Consider the following 19,620-nt stretch of genomic DNA (forward strand, 5'->3'; position numbering starts at 1 on the left):
GCATGTCATTACAACGCAGTCATTACAACGCATACCATTACAACGCATACCATCACAACGCATAGTACCCTTACACTATCCAACACTTACCCTACTGTTGCACCCCCTGGAGTTAGAATAGTAATTTTTTCCCCTACACTATCCAACACTTACTCTACTGTTGCACCCCCTGGAGTTAGAATAGTATTTTTTACCCCTACACTATCCAACACCTACCCTACTGTTGCACCTCCTTGGAGTTAGAATAGTAATTTTTACCCCTACACTATCCAATACTTACCATACATGCAATGTAATGGTATGCATTGTAATGGTATGCGTTGTAAAGGTAGTATGCGTTGTAATGGAATGCGTTGTAAAGGTAGTTTTTAGAAATTCATTGTAATGGCATGCGTTGTAATAGAATGTGTTGTAATGGATGTTGCGTTGTAAAAAATGCGTTGTAAAGGTATGCGAGAGCCATACTCAGCGGTTCCACCAGACTCCATCACCCAGGCTCCCATGCTCTGCCTCCACCACCTCGTCACTCATGCAGCGCCCGGAGGTGCATTAAAGCACCGGCGGTCTCTCGCAGAGCGGGACGCCACAGCCAGTAGCCCCGGGGGCAAGAGCCACGCTCAGCAGGTCCACAGGACTCCATCACCCAGGCTCCTTCGCTCTGCCTCCACCAAATGTAAATGTGTTGTACTTGTATAGCGCACAGCTACCCCGGACCGGGATCTCCCGGCGCTTGTACTCATACCGCTCAAGAACCCTTCCTGGCTTTCCTTGTGAAGTGTCCACTCCTGGGCACCCCCAAGGTGAAACCAGGCATCCCTCGCGCTGTTGGGGCTGTTGTGGAGATTAAGTAAGCTATTTCCCAGAGTTGCAGCGTGGGACCCATGATTAGAATAGGCACTGAGGCGAGAATATCCGGTCAGAGTAATTTATGCGCCCGAGACCCGCCGAGGTGGGAATTGAACCCTGGTCCCTGGCCAGAACTCTGCATCAAGGTCTGCCGCTCTAACCATTGGGCCACACTCCTCCACCACCTCGTCACTCCTGCAGCGCTCGGAGGTGCATTAATCGGTAGACTCCCGCCGCGTGGGACGCCACAGTCAGCAGCACCGGGGGCAAGAGCCACACTCAGCAGGTCCACAGGACTCCATCCCCCAGGCTCCTTCGCTCTGCCCCACCAACTCCTGCAGCACCCGGAAGTGCATTACAGCACCAGCAGACTCCCACAGCGCAAGATGCGCTTGGGCATACCCAGGCCATGCCCGGGCGAGCCCAAGCCAAGGGCGGAACAGTCAACGTCTGTCGGAGCCCGGAGGAGGCTAGGCTGGGCCATTCCTCTAACAATAGGATATTAGATCTTGGCTCCACATTTTCAGGTACAGTGGGATATTTTCGCCGTCTTTATCAATTTTTGTGCCCCTGGTGTTGTTTCTCTTGCCTTCACAATGAGCAAACGTAAGGGAGTAGTGGGGACCCTGGACGTTTTTATTGTCAGGGCTGAATCAATGCTCAGCCACTAGATCGAACTGATGGAGAGGCTATTGTCCCTAGAACCATTATCCCTACAGAGGCGCTCCTCATTAGGTACTATCAACTTGGGTGGTGCCTCTCAAACTTGTCCGTCCCCTACTTCGCAAGGCCAACTTCAGTCTTTTTCGTACCTGACCTGGAAGTATCCACCATGGACACTCTAAACGGGTCAAATATAGCCACTAGGTCACAGATTTCTAAACCCCATAGTGAGGCCCACCAGAGAGAGCCACCAGTGAAGGGAAGAAGGGGTGCAGGCACCCAAAAACCCAAACCAAAAAAATGGACCGGCACACTAACTCAGAGGTGATACAATCCAGCTCCATCAACACACAGACTGATATTATTCTACCTGTACCAACATGCAGCGCACGTGGCGTTGCTGCTCCTCTTATTGTCGGGGAGACTATTCTGGATATTTCTCTCACATGGATTAAAGACCTTTTAGACAATAGTTTTGCCTTACTCCAGGGCCGTCTAGAACACCTGGATACTGTTATGGAAAAAATGAATGGCCAATTTGAGACTCTTCAGTTTGCTGTTACTGTAGAGGAGGGTTCATGTATAGATGCACCACACTAAGCAGTTACAGCCCCTCTTGAGAAAATGTTGGACAGGGTAATGGCTATGGAGGATGTATTAGGAAACAGTCATGGTGCAGGTTCCACCAACCCCATGGATAATCCACCTTTCTTCACAGGTCGAAACCTTGCAAACTTCAGAGAATGCACTTGCAGGATATAAGAGCACTCCTAACATAACTTGTAATGATGCCTTAGCCTATATCAAGCCCAGAGATATCCAGTCAGGGAATGCCATGGGGGAGGCTAACTTTAGAAATAGGGTCCCCGACCACACTAGCCTTATAAATGACAGCCGAGCTACTGTTGGTAGGCCTAGGTTAGAAATTCAGCTTTCTGATGGTTATCGAAAGGGGAACGGTCCTTTAAGGCACTTATCTAGTTAAATAAACACTGTGGCCTTCCCAACTAATCAATCACATAAGGCTATCCTCAAATTGCCCCCTTATGCTGCTATACTCACTAACGTCTTTTTGCTTCAGGACAGTTCCCAAGAATCTGTAGTCCAGTTAAAAATATAGGGTTTGTCACTGGCTATCTCACTTGGCTGAGTGTGATAATTCATGTTGCAAAGACATCCTGATGGTAAGAAGAGTAGGTTGGGTAGGTCCCCAATGTAAGTCCAGCAACGGAGATTGTTTTTGTTATCAACTGTCGATATCCAGAACTTGCTGGGTCTATAATTAGGAGCTGGAGCAATTCACTCACAGGGGGGTTCAGCCAAGGGGATAGGCATAATGCCGCTTGTTTTTTTTAGAGACACCTTATTCATAGTGGCTTACCACACTTAATAAATCCCAGACCAACACAACATGATCAGATGAAAAAGGTACTACCCCCTATTGAGATTAGCAACAGATATGAGGCATTATCAGTCATGGACGGGCTAGACTGACTGTACCTCAGAAAAGACGCCCCCGCGATACCTCAGGGCCCCGCTCAAGCTGGCTTGCTAGCGGAGATGTTGATACTTTTCCACCCTATTGAATAAGAGATTTAGACTCCACTTAGCCAATCTGACAGTAGGGTAATCCCCACATTTACAACAATGAAGTAAGTCAGTTAAGGAAGGGGGAGCCCCTATTGATCAGCAGCTATATATTTTCTTATGGAACATTGCAGGGCTACGTTCTAAACCTAAAAGGGACATCCATTTTAGGATTTTTAACATTTACAATAGGTTTAAAAGTCTACACCAACCCTCAGACACCATGACAACGTTAATTCATTTAATTGAATCCAACAATAATGAAAGCCCCCTCATTATTGCAGGAGATTTTAATACTACATACGAACTGGTGGACTGTGTGCAGGAATTAGCCTAGGAGGAGAAAGAAGCTTGAGGCATCAAAAGGCTCCATATCCCATCACTCAAAAGATCAACTTGTGTAGTGCAGCAAGAGTGATCTTTTACTCTTGTACAGGGGATGCAGGCATGTAACGGGTGGACTCTCTCAGACCCTAGTGCAGATCACACATTTATGAGGGGAGCTCTAGAATTAGAATAGATTACATCTTGGTAGGTCTTGATCTCTGGCCACAAGAAAGTGATATGGCCATTTTAAACCAAAATGATAGCGATCACAATGCTCTACTCTTAAGCTTTACTGGGCTACCGGTTCTAATGCCCCAGCAAAGTCTAATAAGGGCTCAGGTAGTAACATCTAATAATAATAGGAGAATTAAGTGGGCTAACATAGTTGCCAATGGCAAGCTCCTTCTGGAAGTGTATAAAGAGGTGATGCAGTTTCTTGTGAAGACGTCTAACGCCTCCCTAATTGATGATGCTATCTTAGCCAGCTACTAGGATCTCGCTCATAATATCTCGCCCTTTCTCAGCAGCCAGGGAGGGTCACTTCCTCAAAAATGTAAAAATGCTGTTTGGTACAATAAGGATTGAGGAAAGTCAAGAGTAGAACTCGTGGAAGCTATAAAGGAGGAGAGGAGGCTGAAGATACAGAACAAAAAGAAGCCCTATAAGAGCACTCAAAGGGAAGCCATACGTAACTGGGAAACAGAGAGTTGGTGCATCCTAGTCTAGGCTTCTAGGTTAAAGGATTCACGGTTATTCTGGCATCTCTTCTCCAAGGGGGTATTTACCAGGTTGTTGAAACGATTTTCATATACAGCCGCATACTTGGTAGGATGAGAAAGGTACTACCCCCTATTGAGATTAGCAACAGATATGAGGCATTATCAGTCATGGACGGGCTAGACTGACTGTACCTCAGAAAAGACGCCCCTGCGATACCTCAGAGCCCCGCTCAAGCTGGCTTGCTAGCGGAGATGTTGATACTTTTCCACCCTATTGAGTAAGAGATTTACACTCCACTTAGCCCATCTGACAGTAGGGTAAGCCCCACATGTACAACAAGGGCTAGCCCTGAAGTAAGTCAGTTATGGAAGGGGGGATCCCCTTTTGATCAGCAGCTATATATCCTCTTATGGAACATTGCAGGGCTACGTTCTAAACTCAATGATCCTGAGTGAGGTTCCCTTGTGGACAATTGTCATATATGTCTCTGTCAAGAAACCTGGGCTATTGAACCGCTTTATTTGGTGGGCTTCACCACGTTTAGCATAGAATCTAAACATTCATCATCTGGTAGACCGAAGGGAGGCATGTTGATCTGGGCTAAAACAACACTCGCTTGTAAAATAAAGCATCTAGATATAGAATCCCAGGAGATTCTGGCCATTTATATGGCCTCGCTTAAAGGGGACATCCATGTTAGGATTTTTAACATTTACAAAAGGTTTAAAAGTCCACACCAACCCTCAGACACCATGACAACGTTAATTCATTTCCTTGAATCCGACAATAATGAAAGCACCCTCATTATTGCAGGAGATTTTAATACTACATACGAGCTGGTGGACTGTGTGCAGGAATTAGTCTAGGAGGAGAAAGAAGCTTGAGGCATCAAAAGGCTCCATACCCCATCACTTAAAAGATAAACTTGTGTAGTGCAGCAAGTGTGATCTTTTACCCTTGTACAGGGGGTGCAGGCATGTAACGGGCGGACTCTCTCAGACCCTGGTGCAGATCACACATTTATGAGGGGGAGCTCTAGAATTAGAATAGATTACATCTTGGTCGATCTTGATCTCTGGCCACAAGAAAGTGATATGGCCATTTTAAACCAAAATGACAGCGACCACAATGTTCTACTCTTAAGCTTTACTGGGCTACCAGTTCTAATGCCCCAGCAAAGTCTAATAAGGGCACATGTAGTAACATCTAACAATAATAGGAAAATTAAGTGGGCTAACATAGTTGCCAATGGCAAGCTCCTTCTGGAAGCGTATAAAGAGGTGATGCAGTTTCTTGTGAAGACCTCTAACGCCTCCCTAATTGATGATGCTATCTTAGCCAGCTACCAGGATCTCTTTCATAATATCTCACCCTTTTTAAGCAGCCAGGGAGGGTCACTTTCTCGAAAATGTAAAAATGCCGTTTGGTACAATAAGGATTGAGGGAAGTCAAGAGTAGAACTTGTGGAGGCTGTAAAGGAGAGGAGGAGGCTGAAGATACAGAACAAAAGGAAGTCCTATAAGAGCACTCAAAGGGAAGCCATACATAACTGGGAAACAGAGAGTTGGCGCACCATAGTTGAGGTTTCTAGGTTAAAGCATTCACGGTTATTCTGGCATCTCTTCTCCAATGGGGATACTTACCAGGTTGTTGAAAACGATTTTCAAATACAGCTGCATACTTGGGAAGAGTATTTTCTGGCACTATACTCTGATGAGAATGGTGAGGTTGTGGGTGATGCAGGGGTTTTCAATGATGTGTTTGTTTGTAACGCGGAAGTGAGTTTTCCCTTATGGAAGTTAAACATGCAATTACTTCTCTCCATCTGGCAAAGACCCTGGGTTAGACAGACTCCCCGGTGACCTATATAAATTGGAACCCAATATCTGGGGCCCTCTACTTCCCTCAGTTGTTAATGCCATTACTTGGGTAGGTGTGATCCCGGCTACATGGAAGGGTGCCAAAATACTAGCAATATTTAAAAAAGGGGACCCTGCAAACTATAAGCCCATCAGCCTCATATATGTGTCACAAAAAATCTTTGGTAAATTAATTTTAACACGTATCCAAAATTGGGCAGAGGAAAACAACATACTTTCGCGCTGCAGGCGGGGTTCAGAGCTGCTATCAGCACACTGGATCGAGTGTTTCTTTTTTTAATGCTCATCTGGAAAGAGGTCAAACTTAAGAAGGGCCACCTCTATGTAGTTTTTGTTGACCTCAAAACTGCCTTTGACTCCATCGACCGCACTAGGCTCGGGACTAATCTGAGAGACATGGGCCTTCCCCCTGCCCTACTTCATCTTTTAACCAGGTTGCACCACAATAATGATGCCAGAGTCAGATGGAGCCGGGATGGGAGGTTGTCTGAAAACATTTTATTGGCCAAGGAGTGCGCCAGGCGTGTATGCTGGCCCCAACTATGTTTACCTTATTCATAAATGAGCTAATAAACAAGCTGTACGATTGTGGAGGTGATCCACCAAAATTGGGAGGCGAGCAAATACCATCACTCCTGTTCGCCGATGATACGTTACTAATATCTAAAACGCCAATGGGCATATAGAATGTTTTAACAAAATGTTCTAATGCTTGCAAATCCCGGGGTTTAATAATTAACTGTACGAAAACCAAGTATATGGTTTTCAATACCTATAAATCTGGAAAGTACTGTTGGAAAACCAACCCTTAGAGCCGGTCAATGCCTTTGATTACCTAGGCGTTAGAATTAGTGACAATCTGGCACAGTTCCCTCAAATTTTGAAAAGTACCTTGACGCTTCAACATGTGGATTGTGCACTAGTGAATAGAGTCAAGCGCTCAGCTTTTCGCCCTATTTCCCCTATGTTAGAAATACATAGGGCTAAAGGCTTGGGCGCAGCACTATATGTGGCAGAACTATGGGGTCTTGAGAATATAAAACAATTAGAGGTTGCTGAAAATATATTTTTAAGAGCTCTTCTAAATATTCCAAAGAATACACCCCATTGCCATTATGCCTTGACATTGGGTTAAAATCGATCTCCCACTTTGCTGTCCTGAGGGCGCTCTTGTTCTGGGTGAGACTCTGGGTTAGTAATCCCCAAATACCCGTAAAAGATGCTGTAGTAGAATTACTATTTCACCAAAAGAAAAAAGGTATTTTGCCCTGGTTTGGGAAAGTTAAGGGGTGGCTTTTTAAATTAGGGTTGGGTATACTGTGAGACGATCAATGCTCCATTACAAAAAAAAATATTCCCCAGTTGAAATCAAACGTAGTGGACTTTTACTAATACTGGTTGCACTGAACCCAGGTCATTAGGCACTCTAACTACACATTTTTTAAATGTTAAAAGTTGTTTTAGATTTGAAATGTATATGGACGAGGTAGAACAACCACGGGCACGTGCACTTTATATACAGTTCAGATTTGTCACTCTTCTGTTAAATGCTATTAGAAGCAGATGGTCAAATTCATCTGTCATTCCTATGTGTCTGTCCTGTAACTCTGATATTGAAACCCTTGATCACTATTTGTTTTTCTGCCCTGTATATGCTATTTTGAGGGAAAAATGGATTGCTCCTGCATGCCAGGTGTTGTCATTTTCCCGTTCCTCAGAAGCTTTGCGTGCATTTAGCTCCGACACTAGCAATGGCTTGTTTTTACTTTATCCAGATATTTTTTATGTGCTTGGTGATTGAGGACCAAGGTGATTACACGATCCATTTTCACTGAAGTAGGTGGGAAACTCTAATAAAGTTCCTGACCCAAGTTTAGTGTCGTAAGCTAAACACTTTTTAGCTTTCATCAATATCTAATTGACTCCACATATTTTTAAATTTACTTTTTACTTTATCTCTTAATCTCTGAAAAAGTGACACATCTAGCTCTATTTTATATACTATACCTGAAATCATGTCACACTGCTAATTTTTTTATTACTTGTATTTATTAGTGTTGAATTTACGCACTAGGATGTTTTTTTAACATGTGTTGTGTTTTCATGCTTTGTGTGTATGATCATGCTATTGATCTAATAAATACATTTTAAAAAACATGACACAAATGTGTGCTGGCTCGGCCAGCCCAGAAGGCACATGTGACTTAAAGTCACTGACACTTGTCATCAACCCTAACAAGTGCCACCATCCATCATAGCATTCACCCATCAAAGCCAGGCTGGGCCCTACTGCATAGGGGTGGGCAGAATTTGTGAAATTGACTTATGCAAATTTCTGCGAATGGGAAAAAATCTCAGCGAACACGCGAAATTTCGCGTGCTCGCTGAGATTTTCGGGGCAGGGCTTTTTTGCGCGTTCATGGTGCTTTTCCTACACTACAGCTGCGTAAAGGGCCAGAAGAGTTGTCGCCAGTGACCATGTGTGTGTAACTTTGCCATTGCGTCGAAAAGCGCTGGGGTCCTTTGAGTGAACTGTCCAGTGTCCATCTTAGTGGGTAAAGTGTGGGAAGACAGTGCACACCGCTAGTGTGTGGGGCAGGGCCAAACGGGCGGGCTTGTATGCGAGTTCACATGCCTCTTGTGTTTATAAAAGGTCAGAGACTGATCAGAGCAGCAAATGAGGAGAAAGAAACTCCTGGTCACAGGAACTGCACGGGGATTGCGCTCGTGGAAGTCAAGGATGAAAAGGCTTCCATCAAGCATCACAGTTCATTTTCGACAGTAGATATGGGGAGAAAGGCAAAGCACACCTGCCCACCCTTGACAAAGCTCACAATTTTTTTGGGCTGATTAATGAGTTACTGAATTTGAGCTTTGAGGTTTAATTTTTGTGACAGGAGCACTGTGCCAGAAAGAATCCTGCCCTGCATATTTATTCAAGAAGACGCCACCGTTTTGCAATACAATTCCATACCGCCGCGGATTGCGGAAGTTTTGACATTTTCGCATTCCGCATGGAACGCGAAAATGCTGACATTTCGCAATTTTCGCAAGCGGAACGGTATTTGCCACCCACCTGAAGCATCTGGCGAATGTCATGACTGGTTTGTTGGTGTTGAATGGATAGGAAGCAGGCTGGCATACAGGCAGCTAATGATTGACAGCACAACAGAGCAGTACAAAAGTAAATTCATCATTTTAAATTGGTGCTGATGTTACTACTGAACTGGTAGTCTGCATGGGCTGGGCCTCCTCGAGCACAGTGACAGTACTCATACAGGAAGAACAAAGGCAACTTGTGGTCTGACAGGGTGACTTGGCCAGGCCAGTGATCACAAGGCTCGCCCTTGGCCATGATATCCTGTGACCCCTGCTGGTTGTTTACCCTAATTAAAAAATGCGAACAGGCCATGCGGCAAATAGCATTTTATAATTAAATTAAACAACCTGAATACTTCTAAGGAGAGGTAGGTCCTCTCTTCATACTCTCTATGGGTCTCCGCACTGACTTTCTTTCAGTGTAGGAATGCATAGATTTAGCCCTGATGAATGTCTAACACCCTTTGGCTATTTATAGGCAGAAACATGTTGGCATTAGAATATTACCCACTTAGAGGTGAATATAGGTAATTATACTGTCATATGCCTACTGATATCACCCTCTGGTGCTTTTAATCAAGCCTAGGATATCACCTTAATAAAGGATACTTTTGTGGTTTATCTTAAGGCTTTTTTTATCCCAAAAACTGGATCTAAAGATTTTATCCAGAAAAAATAAGTAATTTCTAAGGACTCCCTCAGGCTAGTTCCCCTGAGGTTAAGTCCACCCTGGTAGTACTATGCTACCAGGGTGGGTCGTGGTGGAAAATGATGAAGCATGTCACACTATGTTAGTGAGCCGAAAATTGTGGCTACGTCCAATCTTCCTTAAATATGAGGCTAGAAATTGGGACCAGGCAGTAGATCTACTTTTAGATATGCAAACCTTAGATGTAGCATGTGCATTAGGGAAGTTTATGTGTGCAGTGAAAAATGTTCTTAACAATGTGTAGAGTAGACGATGCTGCATCTGAATGGATAATACATCAGTTTTTATTAATGATATTTGGAATTTAAATAATGTGAGATAGATGGTAGCTCTTTTAGGTGTATTTTAATAACAACTGAAGTATTTTATTGGTTTGATAAAGTTTTTAACTGCAGCGGTCTTTTAACCGATTATATGTATGATGCTTGGATGTTCGTCCTCGTTTAAAGACCAATGGTCTAAATAAACAAAGTCTTGACTGACTGGCTAGTGAGCCTACCCCGTCCAATTCCTGGAATTTAACTTGTTCTGCGATTTAGCATTTAGTAGGAAGCCAATAGACAGGAGGGAGTTTCCCTTTGCTCATGACCAAATTGGTTCGTAGCAAAAACTCAGGGTGTCACTACATTTCTTGGTGGCCTCTCCCCTTTTGTGTGATATAGCCTCTTATGTAATTACCATACATTCGTACAGGATGATGAAAACCCACCTACCTAGCGTGGTATGCTTCACCAGTGGGTCCAACTTTTGACACTGGGGAGCATAAGTAAATAATGGTCTTCAGTTTTTGTGCAGTCACCTAGTTATGGGTCCCTTAGTTTGTGTGAGCTTATGTCAGTATTTATGTTCTCCCTTTGTTAATCTGTCAGTTCTATATTAAAGTTGTATGTTGGTGATTTCTTTTTTAACTGGTATGGCAGGATTAAAAACAGCAGGGTCGAGCAAGGTATTCTTCTTCTCTTTTTAGTTGACATGTTTCGGCCGTTAAATACTGCCCTGAGGCTGTTGGCACATGTGGCTTGTTTCAGAAGGCGGGTTGCAGCAATAATGGCCTGACCTATGAAACAGGTCTGACCCAGGTTACCCAGCCACACATAAAGCTCACAGGGTGTGGGCAATGGTCAGGCAAAGTAGTTGAGTCTGTGATGCGCATGCCCAACACTCAAGCATTTCCTGCCTTGCTACCACCGCAAATAAGGATTGTTAGCAGGAGCCATGATTCTCTGCAATCTTGTCTGTGTTGCACCCCGCCTGGAAAACCAGCAGCACTGAGGCTGATGAGAACAGCTCTTCATTCAGCCAGGATCTCCGTCCTGCTGCAAGTGTCACTGTCTGCCACTTTCTTTGTAGCTGAGGTACGAACTTTTGAATCAAAAGCGTGCATTTCGGATTGTTTCATTTTAACCAATTAGAGTATATCACAACACCGCGTGGTCTTCACTAGAATTGGTGAACCACACCCCTTTCTCCACAGAAGATTTAATTAATGACTAAAGAGGGAAGTCAGTTCTCTTATCCTATCTAACGCATTATCGTTAAAAATGTAGTGATATTAGGGTCTCTGAAACCATGTACAAGAGAGGATTTTTTTTCTGTGCCCATTCTGAACTGAACTATGTCAAGGCTGAAATGAATTATTTCAAGTTGCTCTCAAATGTGCTAATCCTAGAAAAAGAGGCACAGGGAAGAAAAAGGATTGCACCGGATTATACAGTTTTGTCAAGCTGGGAAGACGTAATTGAAACCAGTGTCTCTGGGTCAGAACCCTTCTAAAACTGATGAATAGCTAGGGAATTTATTCAAGTCCATTCAGAATTTCTTTTTTTAACAGGGTGGGACAAATAGCAGTGGAAATACCCCTTCTTCACAGAGCAGGTACTCCTTGGGCATAACCAGTGCAAGCTTCCCTCCTTCAGAGGGCAGAGCCAGTTAGGGCACAGCAGTGCAAACTTTCCCCATCACAGGAAAGGTACCAACCAGGCAGCATTAGTGCAAGTGTTGCTTCCTCACATAAAAGGTATAGCATGGCAGTACCATAGCAAGCTTCCCTCGCTCACAGATGGCAGTACAATCTTCCATTTCCTGCAGAAAGGATTCAGTAGGGCAGACTACTACAAGCTTTTATCACTTACAGAGCATATCCAATTAAGGCATGAGTGGAATATAGATCACAGACTCTTGCTGCTAGTGTTGGGTGTTGCCCTACAAGCCTTAAGGGGATAGAAAAGAACAACAGATGAAACACCGAGCAGCTGAAAGAAATGCCCACTTGCTGCTCGGTGTTGAAGTGGACTGAATACATGTTTTTTACCTTGTAATGTATTGTATTGTAGTTGCATTTATATAGGGCTTACTACCCCTGACGAGGCGTCAAAGCGCTTTTTCGGCGAGTAGCACGCTACTCCGGGACCCATAGAGTATTAGTGTTGAATTAGTATAGTGAAACATGCAAGTACATTTTAAGTGGTGGATAGGTTAGTCAGTTATTTGGATTTGGAATGATAGTAGAAGGATAGAAGAGGACTAAGGTTTGTATTTAGTTATCGCTTGTTGACGCACGCTATTCAGGAAGCCTATAAAGGATTAGTGGTGAATTAATATGGTGAAATATGAAGTAATTTATTAGTCTGTTACTTGAAGTGAGAAGGATAGCGGAGGGATACAAGGGGAAGAGAGATTTGCATTCATATAGCACTTGTTAGCCTTGATGGGTGTTGAAGCACTTTTCTGGCGAGTAGCATGCCACTCCGGAACCCATAAAGGATTAGTGTTGAAAATGAGTGTAGTATAAATATGAAGTAATTTGAGTAGTAGAAATGTTATTCAGTTATTTGGGCAGTATATTAGTATAGTTGAATATGGAATTTGAGAAATGAACATGTCAGTCTGTTAATTTTGATTGAAAAGGATAGTGGAGGGATACAAGAGTGAAGGATTTTTTTTAGGTCCTAGCTGTAGGAAAAGGCTTTTGGATGAGTAAAAAGGAGTTTTGGAGGGGAGGAGTCAGAGGGAAGACTTTAGAAAGGTTTCTCATTTAGCAATACCCAGCCCACACCATCCACATCCACAAACAGAGCAACACACTCACACCAAATGTACACCATGCACAACACTATGCACAGATTAATGTACCAGCATGCACCACAAACCCAACCAAACCACATCTCCACACCCTACTATCCCAACTACCACACATATCCACCATAACCCACAAACAGTACACAACTCTATCCTATACAACTAACCAATACACTCATCACTAACACAACTCCAATCAACACCATACATAACTACATCCCATTCAGTCACACTCTCCCTGCTGTAATTACACCTAACTGACCACCTTTTATCACTAACAAACATATAAGGATCCTTCCATCAGTTGCCCAACAAACAGCCTCCTCTCCCTTCTACCATAATAACAATAACACACACCACACACACTGCACCCCGCCAAACTTTATAACTCTTGCAACAAACCAGTCTAAGATAAACACTCTCACCTCTACTTCATTCCCTCCTACACACAACATACACTCTACTCATAAACACATCACCACCCCCTCTACGTCACAACCTCCTCTCACAAACAATACTACACAACCAAATTTAGCACCCCTTTTCACTACACCTCAAAAGCAAAACATATCACACACACCAGCACAACAAGATCTTCAGAGCACAACACCTTATGATACTTACCATCACAAAATACATACATATACCCAGCTTTCAAACCACACAAAGGAACAAACTCCAATGCCAAGCTTTCACTGTTCCACCACACCTAACACAGATACAGCAATACAGCACCACTCTTCTAACCGCCTCTCATCCATTGGACAATTTAGAACATTATGACATGACCCACATGCTGCACCACCTCCCCTGACTCATACACCTTCCGCCTTAAACACACGCAAAAAATATAAGCAACATGCCACACTTGCTCTAAAAGGTTGAGAATCTAGCTAAATGAGATAAAGGGCAGCATTTTTGGCACTAGTCCCGACTGGTCTCGAACAGGCTGAAACAGGCAACTACCCTTGTCCTCTCCGCCCTTAACAGGCTCAAACAGGCAACTTCCCTTGTCCTCTCCGCCCTTAACAGGCTCAAACAGGCAACTACCCTTGTCCTCTCCGCCCTTAGCCTCGACGCCCGGGCTGAGACGCCCTAAGCCTGGCCTTTTATAGCCCTAGTAATAAGGTGACCCCTTCAGCCAATGGGAACCCTAGCCCTAACACTATCCAATCACAACACTAGCCCTAAAATCTAAAACCAATAGGAGACCAGGACCTTACAGCCAATCTTAGCCCTAGTCTAAGCACCCAATCAGTTCAAAAACCCTGATCTCTACGTCCAATAAAGGCCTTAGCCCTACCAGTAGTCCCAACCCAAGTCCAAGCAGCCAATGGTACAGGTAGCCTTAGTCCCTACTTCCAATAGAAAGCCTAACCCTACTCTTAGTCCCACAATTAGTCCAACAACCAATCCCACCAGAAGTCCTAAATAGCTACTTCCAATTAAAGGTCTAACCCTAGCCCTAGTCCCACCCTACTCCCAACAACCAATAACATAGGAAGCCCTAGTTCCTACTTACAATAGAAATCCTAACCCTAGCCCTAGTCCCAACCATACAATGATTGAATCACAGACGACCCAGAAACCAATCAGATCCCTCAAATACCCAACAAATGAGGACATTAAACCTAACCCAATAGAAACACCAGATACACCCACCAATCAGTGTACACATGTGCCAACCACTAGCAGACCATATAAGGTCCCAGCGACCTCAGACAAGGTTTGCTGGCCAGGGAGTTGGAAGCTGCTTCTCCTGTTCAGAATCTCCTAGGAGACAGACAGGCTCAATCCACACTTTGGACTTCTGCAGGTAAAGGCTTCACTAACTCGAAATCTAACAATACTGTTTGAATAAAACTTTACTCCCCCTGCTGGCCAAAAAACGAAGTGCACAGGCCCCAGTAAATACAGTTTGAACAGCTCACAGAAGCACCCTCTGATGTAGAATATCCCTGTTGCTGGAGGGGGGGAGGCAGGGGGGCTGGCCTCATTGGCTTGTGAACACAAAATGGTGGCTGGGGGGGCACTTTTTTAACACACAGGCCTTAGCACAGAGCAAAGGAGAAATTTAGAGGGAAAACAGATTTGTCACCAAGGAATGAGAGGGACAAACTACAGAAGTTGGACTGCAAATCCCACAATTCAACAGGTTAAATGCAAGCAATCATGGGCAGGGAAAACCACAAGTTTAAAACACAAAACAGGTGATAAAATATGCACTCACAGGCAGGTAAAAACTGCAATTTTAAACTGTAACAACCACATGGAAAGACTGTAATCCCAGAAAGGGAAAATCGTTTTTTTAAACAACAACAAGGTACAAGCCTCTGCAGTGTTGTCATAGTGGAGGGCATGTAGAATGACAGTGGGCTCCATAGGGCAGTGTTTGGGTGCCTGTTGTAATGGTTCAGGGTGGAGTTGACAGATCTCCTTTCATTTAAAAGGCTGGGGGGCAGGAAAGGCCGATGAAAGCAAAGTAGGGGTAGGTGGCAATGATCTGTTTGTCAAGAGGGGAGGGGTCGGCTGTAGGGGGAGTCCACCTCCATTTTCCATGTTAAGTGAGGCCTCGGACACTGCACGTGTGTTTTAAAAACTGCAGCTACTCTTTATCTATTTAAATAAAAAAATCAGAAGAAGTTACGGAGGTGAGCCTGACTTGCTTATTGCTTCTGCTCTCTCCTTGCAGCATAGGAACAGAGACTTTGCTTCCATTGGTGCAGTAGGTGAAGTGGCTCCAAGGGCCATAGGCCTGAGAGCCCACTGTACCGTGTTTATTTCTGCATTTCACAGCTCAAAGTGCAGTCAGCAGTGCATTTCCTTTCTTGTACTAGGACCCATGATACACTAGCTACCCTACTGTGTAGGAAGAATACCAGGATCTGGAAGGATGAAACGCTCCAAGTAAAAAATAAAAAGATAGGTGCACACTCATAGCCTTACCAGCTAGTCTAAAGATGATCCATTTGGATTAATCTGTCTGTGACCGCAATGGGAAGCTGTTAAAACATTAAAGAAGGTTCTGCTCCTGGCATCTCACCACTGCCTTGTAATGGCCACAGACTTTCTGCTGCAAGACTGAAGCTTACCCAGGTATTCAGGCTAATTTCCCATCAGCCCTCCTAGTTTTGTGAAAAAAGCACCGCCAGCTGCAGCAGAGAAACAAGGCACAAGCAGATTTCACACTGGACATATCGATGTGTGGTCCAATCTGGTAGTGCTCTAAGGACTGGTCGGACAGGACTTTGTGGCCTGTTTCTTTAGTAGTTTGTCAGCCTCTTTTATGATCAGGTGGGCCACTTTTCTGTACATTTCCCGGAATTGTCCAACAAACATTGGCTGTAGGAAGCCCACATGCATGCAGTCTCTAATACCTAGTGAAACAATAATACAGCTTGCCTGTGCACGTTAAAATAAATGACTTGATTTGCAATTGTGGGCCACAGGGGTCTATTTTATTACGGCACCCAGGCCTATTTTAGGTCTCGCCTTCGCAGCGCGCATGCGCTGTAAAGGAAAAATACCTTTTCCGATCGCTTAGGCTTTTCAGCCAAGCACGTGCACGCATTCCATTGCCTTCAATGGCAACGCGTGCACGTCAGGAGATTCCCTTGCGGGAGCACGCGGCTCATCTGGTCGCAATTATCGCTCCTGCGTATTTAGACCACCCACCCCCCAATCCCATCTCGTGTCAGCCGTGAAGTGCTGTATTACACGGGCAACCCGATCTTCCCCACTTTGCTCTACTTGTAGTCGGCACTTACCCTGGACTCTGTGCCGCAGCCCCCTGGGCCTGTCGCACCACTGCCGCTGCGTAGGTAACAACGACCGCCGCCCAGTCCGGTGTGCGGACAGTTCCCCGTGTACCCAGGAAGTGGTGCACCGTCGAGTGACCTAGCAACAGGCGTCAGCGCATCGCAGCCTCGTCAGGAGAGGCGGAGCATGCTCTTGTCTCCCCGTCACACGCGGCCAGAAAAGAACTAAGCCACCGTGTACCCACTGCCGTTCCTGGAAGGCATGGGGATTCCTGGGAACCACTATCGTAAACACAGGCGAGACATTGACAAACAGCTGCTCTACCGGACCTGGAAGTGATTCCTCCTCGCTCCAGGCGCAGCACCGCCCTCGCCGAACTCTTAAAGGGGCACAGGCACGACTGCAGCGGCCGGGTGTGCTATGGGGCCCTCGGGAGCCTGGCTCAGAAGCGGGGGCTGCTGCACTCTGGTCAGAGGTTGTCACCTGTATTTTAATGTGGAGGTAGTGAACAAAATAGGAAAAATAAAAGCTTGTAAAAAATGGGCAAATCATCAAGACTTTGTAAAACGTAGGGACAAATCACCAATAGACTGCATTTGCCTTTAAAATATCAACTCAAAACGGCAAAATAAGTCACTTTTGAGTTTTTAGAGCAGTCCAAACCGCTTCTAAACTTCTGCTTAAGCAAATACAGAGAATGGAAGATGAAATTTGCGTTCAAGTACCCTGCTGCTGACCTTTACATCAGTGCTCTCCAAACCTTTTAGGTTCAGAGCCCAATTTTTCAGAATGACACACTTTTGCGACACACCTAGCTTAAGGGGCATGAGTAGAGTGCTTTTTTTAATGTAACTAGAGATGTGTACTGAAAGGGCGGGCCCATTATTTTATTTCTAGACATTTTCTAGCGCCACACTCTGATGGTTGTTTTTAGCAGCATAAAAGTGTAAAGGGGAGAAAATTTGATAATACACTTTCCTGGAGGAACGGGCTGCATTGTGGACGCACCCCTGCCTTACCTGCTGCCTACACGGACCCACGTCTCGCGGCTCCCGCTTCGCGGGCGCCGATCGTGTCCTTGGGCAATATCGGCAACAGCGAGTTGAGAAGCCGCATTTCATCCTAGGCTTGCCGCGGGACTGCGAGGACCAGCGGGCAGTGCGGTAACCTGCCACAGCTGGTCCTCTTCCCGCCGCCTCCTCCCTGTGCCTTGAAATCAGGGGCCGGTTTGGAACTTTGTGTGTGCTTTCCTGGAGGAACGGGCTGCATTGTGGACGCACCCCTGCCTTACCTGCTGCCTACACGGACCCTGACCCACGCCTCGCGGCTCCCGCCGCTCGTGTCCTTGGGCAATATCGGCAACAGCGAGTTGAGAAGCCGCATTTCATCCTAGGCTTGCCGCGGGACTGCGAGGACCAGCGGGCAGTGCGGTAACCTGCCACAGCTGGTCCTCTACCCGCCGCCTCCTCCCTGTGCCTTGAAATCAAGGGCGTGGTCTTTCCCAAAGGATCTATATTGTTGGATACTCATTATCGGCCTGCGGGACGCGCGCGGACGCGCACGGACGAAGACCGGGTCAAGAGCGGGCCCGTTCGTGACCAGAAGTGACCGGATCGGGCCACCCCTCCAACAATTTTGTATCCACTTGCCACCTGGACCATGGCTGGACGGGAAACACGGAGTAAGTCCTTGTTAGCGGGAGGATCTTCTTCTGCTGCTGGAGGTATGGAAAAATTCCTTATTAGGGCGAATAACATTATTGACAAAGAAATCACTACTCTGGAGAAACGCCTATCGAAAGAACTAATGTCTCTAAAACGATCTTCCATGGGGACTTTGGCTAATGCCAAAACACCGGAAAGAACTATTGACAACCTTACCTCTGTGGTGGATGTCCAACCTCCCCTTTCCGAGGTATTTCATCCGCCAAGAGCTGACTCTGATACTATGGCAAATGTAATTGTTACTGTAGCTGAAATCAACCATGTCCCTGATAGTAACAATGTTTCCATCATCTCTGTTACTGAAGAGAGTTCTATCTATCCTAGCACCCAGGGGGAAAGAGAAGGTGCCATTAGGAAACGGAAAAGACCATACAATAAAAAAGACAAAAAAGCTGGAAGGTCCTCTAAAACAGCTAAATTACATAGCGACCCGACACCACCAAATATTATCCAAGAAGTGATTACCCCCAGTTATGAGGCTTCTATGGAAAGGATTGCTGCCCTATTCAAATCAATTGTATTTCCGTTAGAGGCCAAATTAGATAGGTTGGATCTTAGAATATCCAACATTGAGAAAACCACAGCCACTATCCTAGCCAATTCCATTAAGCCCAACAGTCTATGTACCCCTCATATTGCTCCTACCCCCCCAGCTCCCCACCCCACTAATGTGACCCAACCCCCTGTTTCCTCTATAGTAAGTTCCCAACCTGCCCCCTCTTTACCTAGCAAAGACAATCCTGCAATTCCCCAACATTTTCAAGGCACCCAACCCGGTATGCCCAACCCCCCCGGACTTATGGCCATTGAGACACAAGGGTCCCCAATTAAAGAATATAAAACCCCTAGACTCCGATGGCCTGATCTCCCGCCGGAAGCTAATCGGTTTATGGTAGTTTTAGCTGGAGCACCCCCATTAGAAAAAGGGGAAACTGAAATCTTTAGCTCCCTGAAAAGTAAAATGATTAAATGGCTTAATTGGAATAGACCCTTACCGGCACATTTGCATAATGAAATTATTATGGTAAGGAGGGTACCCTGGATTGGTAAGACGCCGAAATCCATTAATGGAGACTGCATTACTGTAAGTTTTAGAGACCCCCGTACGGTATCCCACATATGTGCGGGATTCAACAGGTCATTTGATTCCACTATTCAAACTCTTCCAGTTTCTTTCTTTTTTCCACCTAATAATGCCACCCATTATACTGGAAGAAACGATTGGACT

This window comes from Lissotriton vulgaris, unplaced genomic scaffold (genome assembly GCF_964263255.1).
Source record: "Lissotriton vulgaris unplaced genomic scaffold, aLisVul1.2 SCAFFOLD_808, whole genome shotgun sequence".
Classification (NCBI taxonomy): Eukaryota; Metazoa; Chordata; class Amphibia; order Caudata; family Salamandridae; genus Lissotriton; species Lissotriton vulgaris.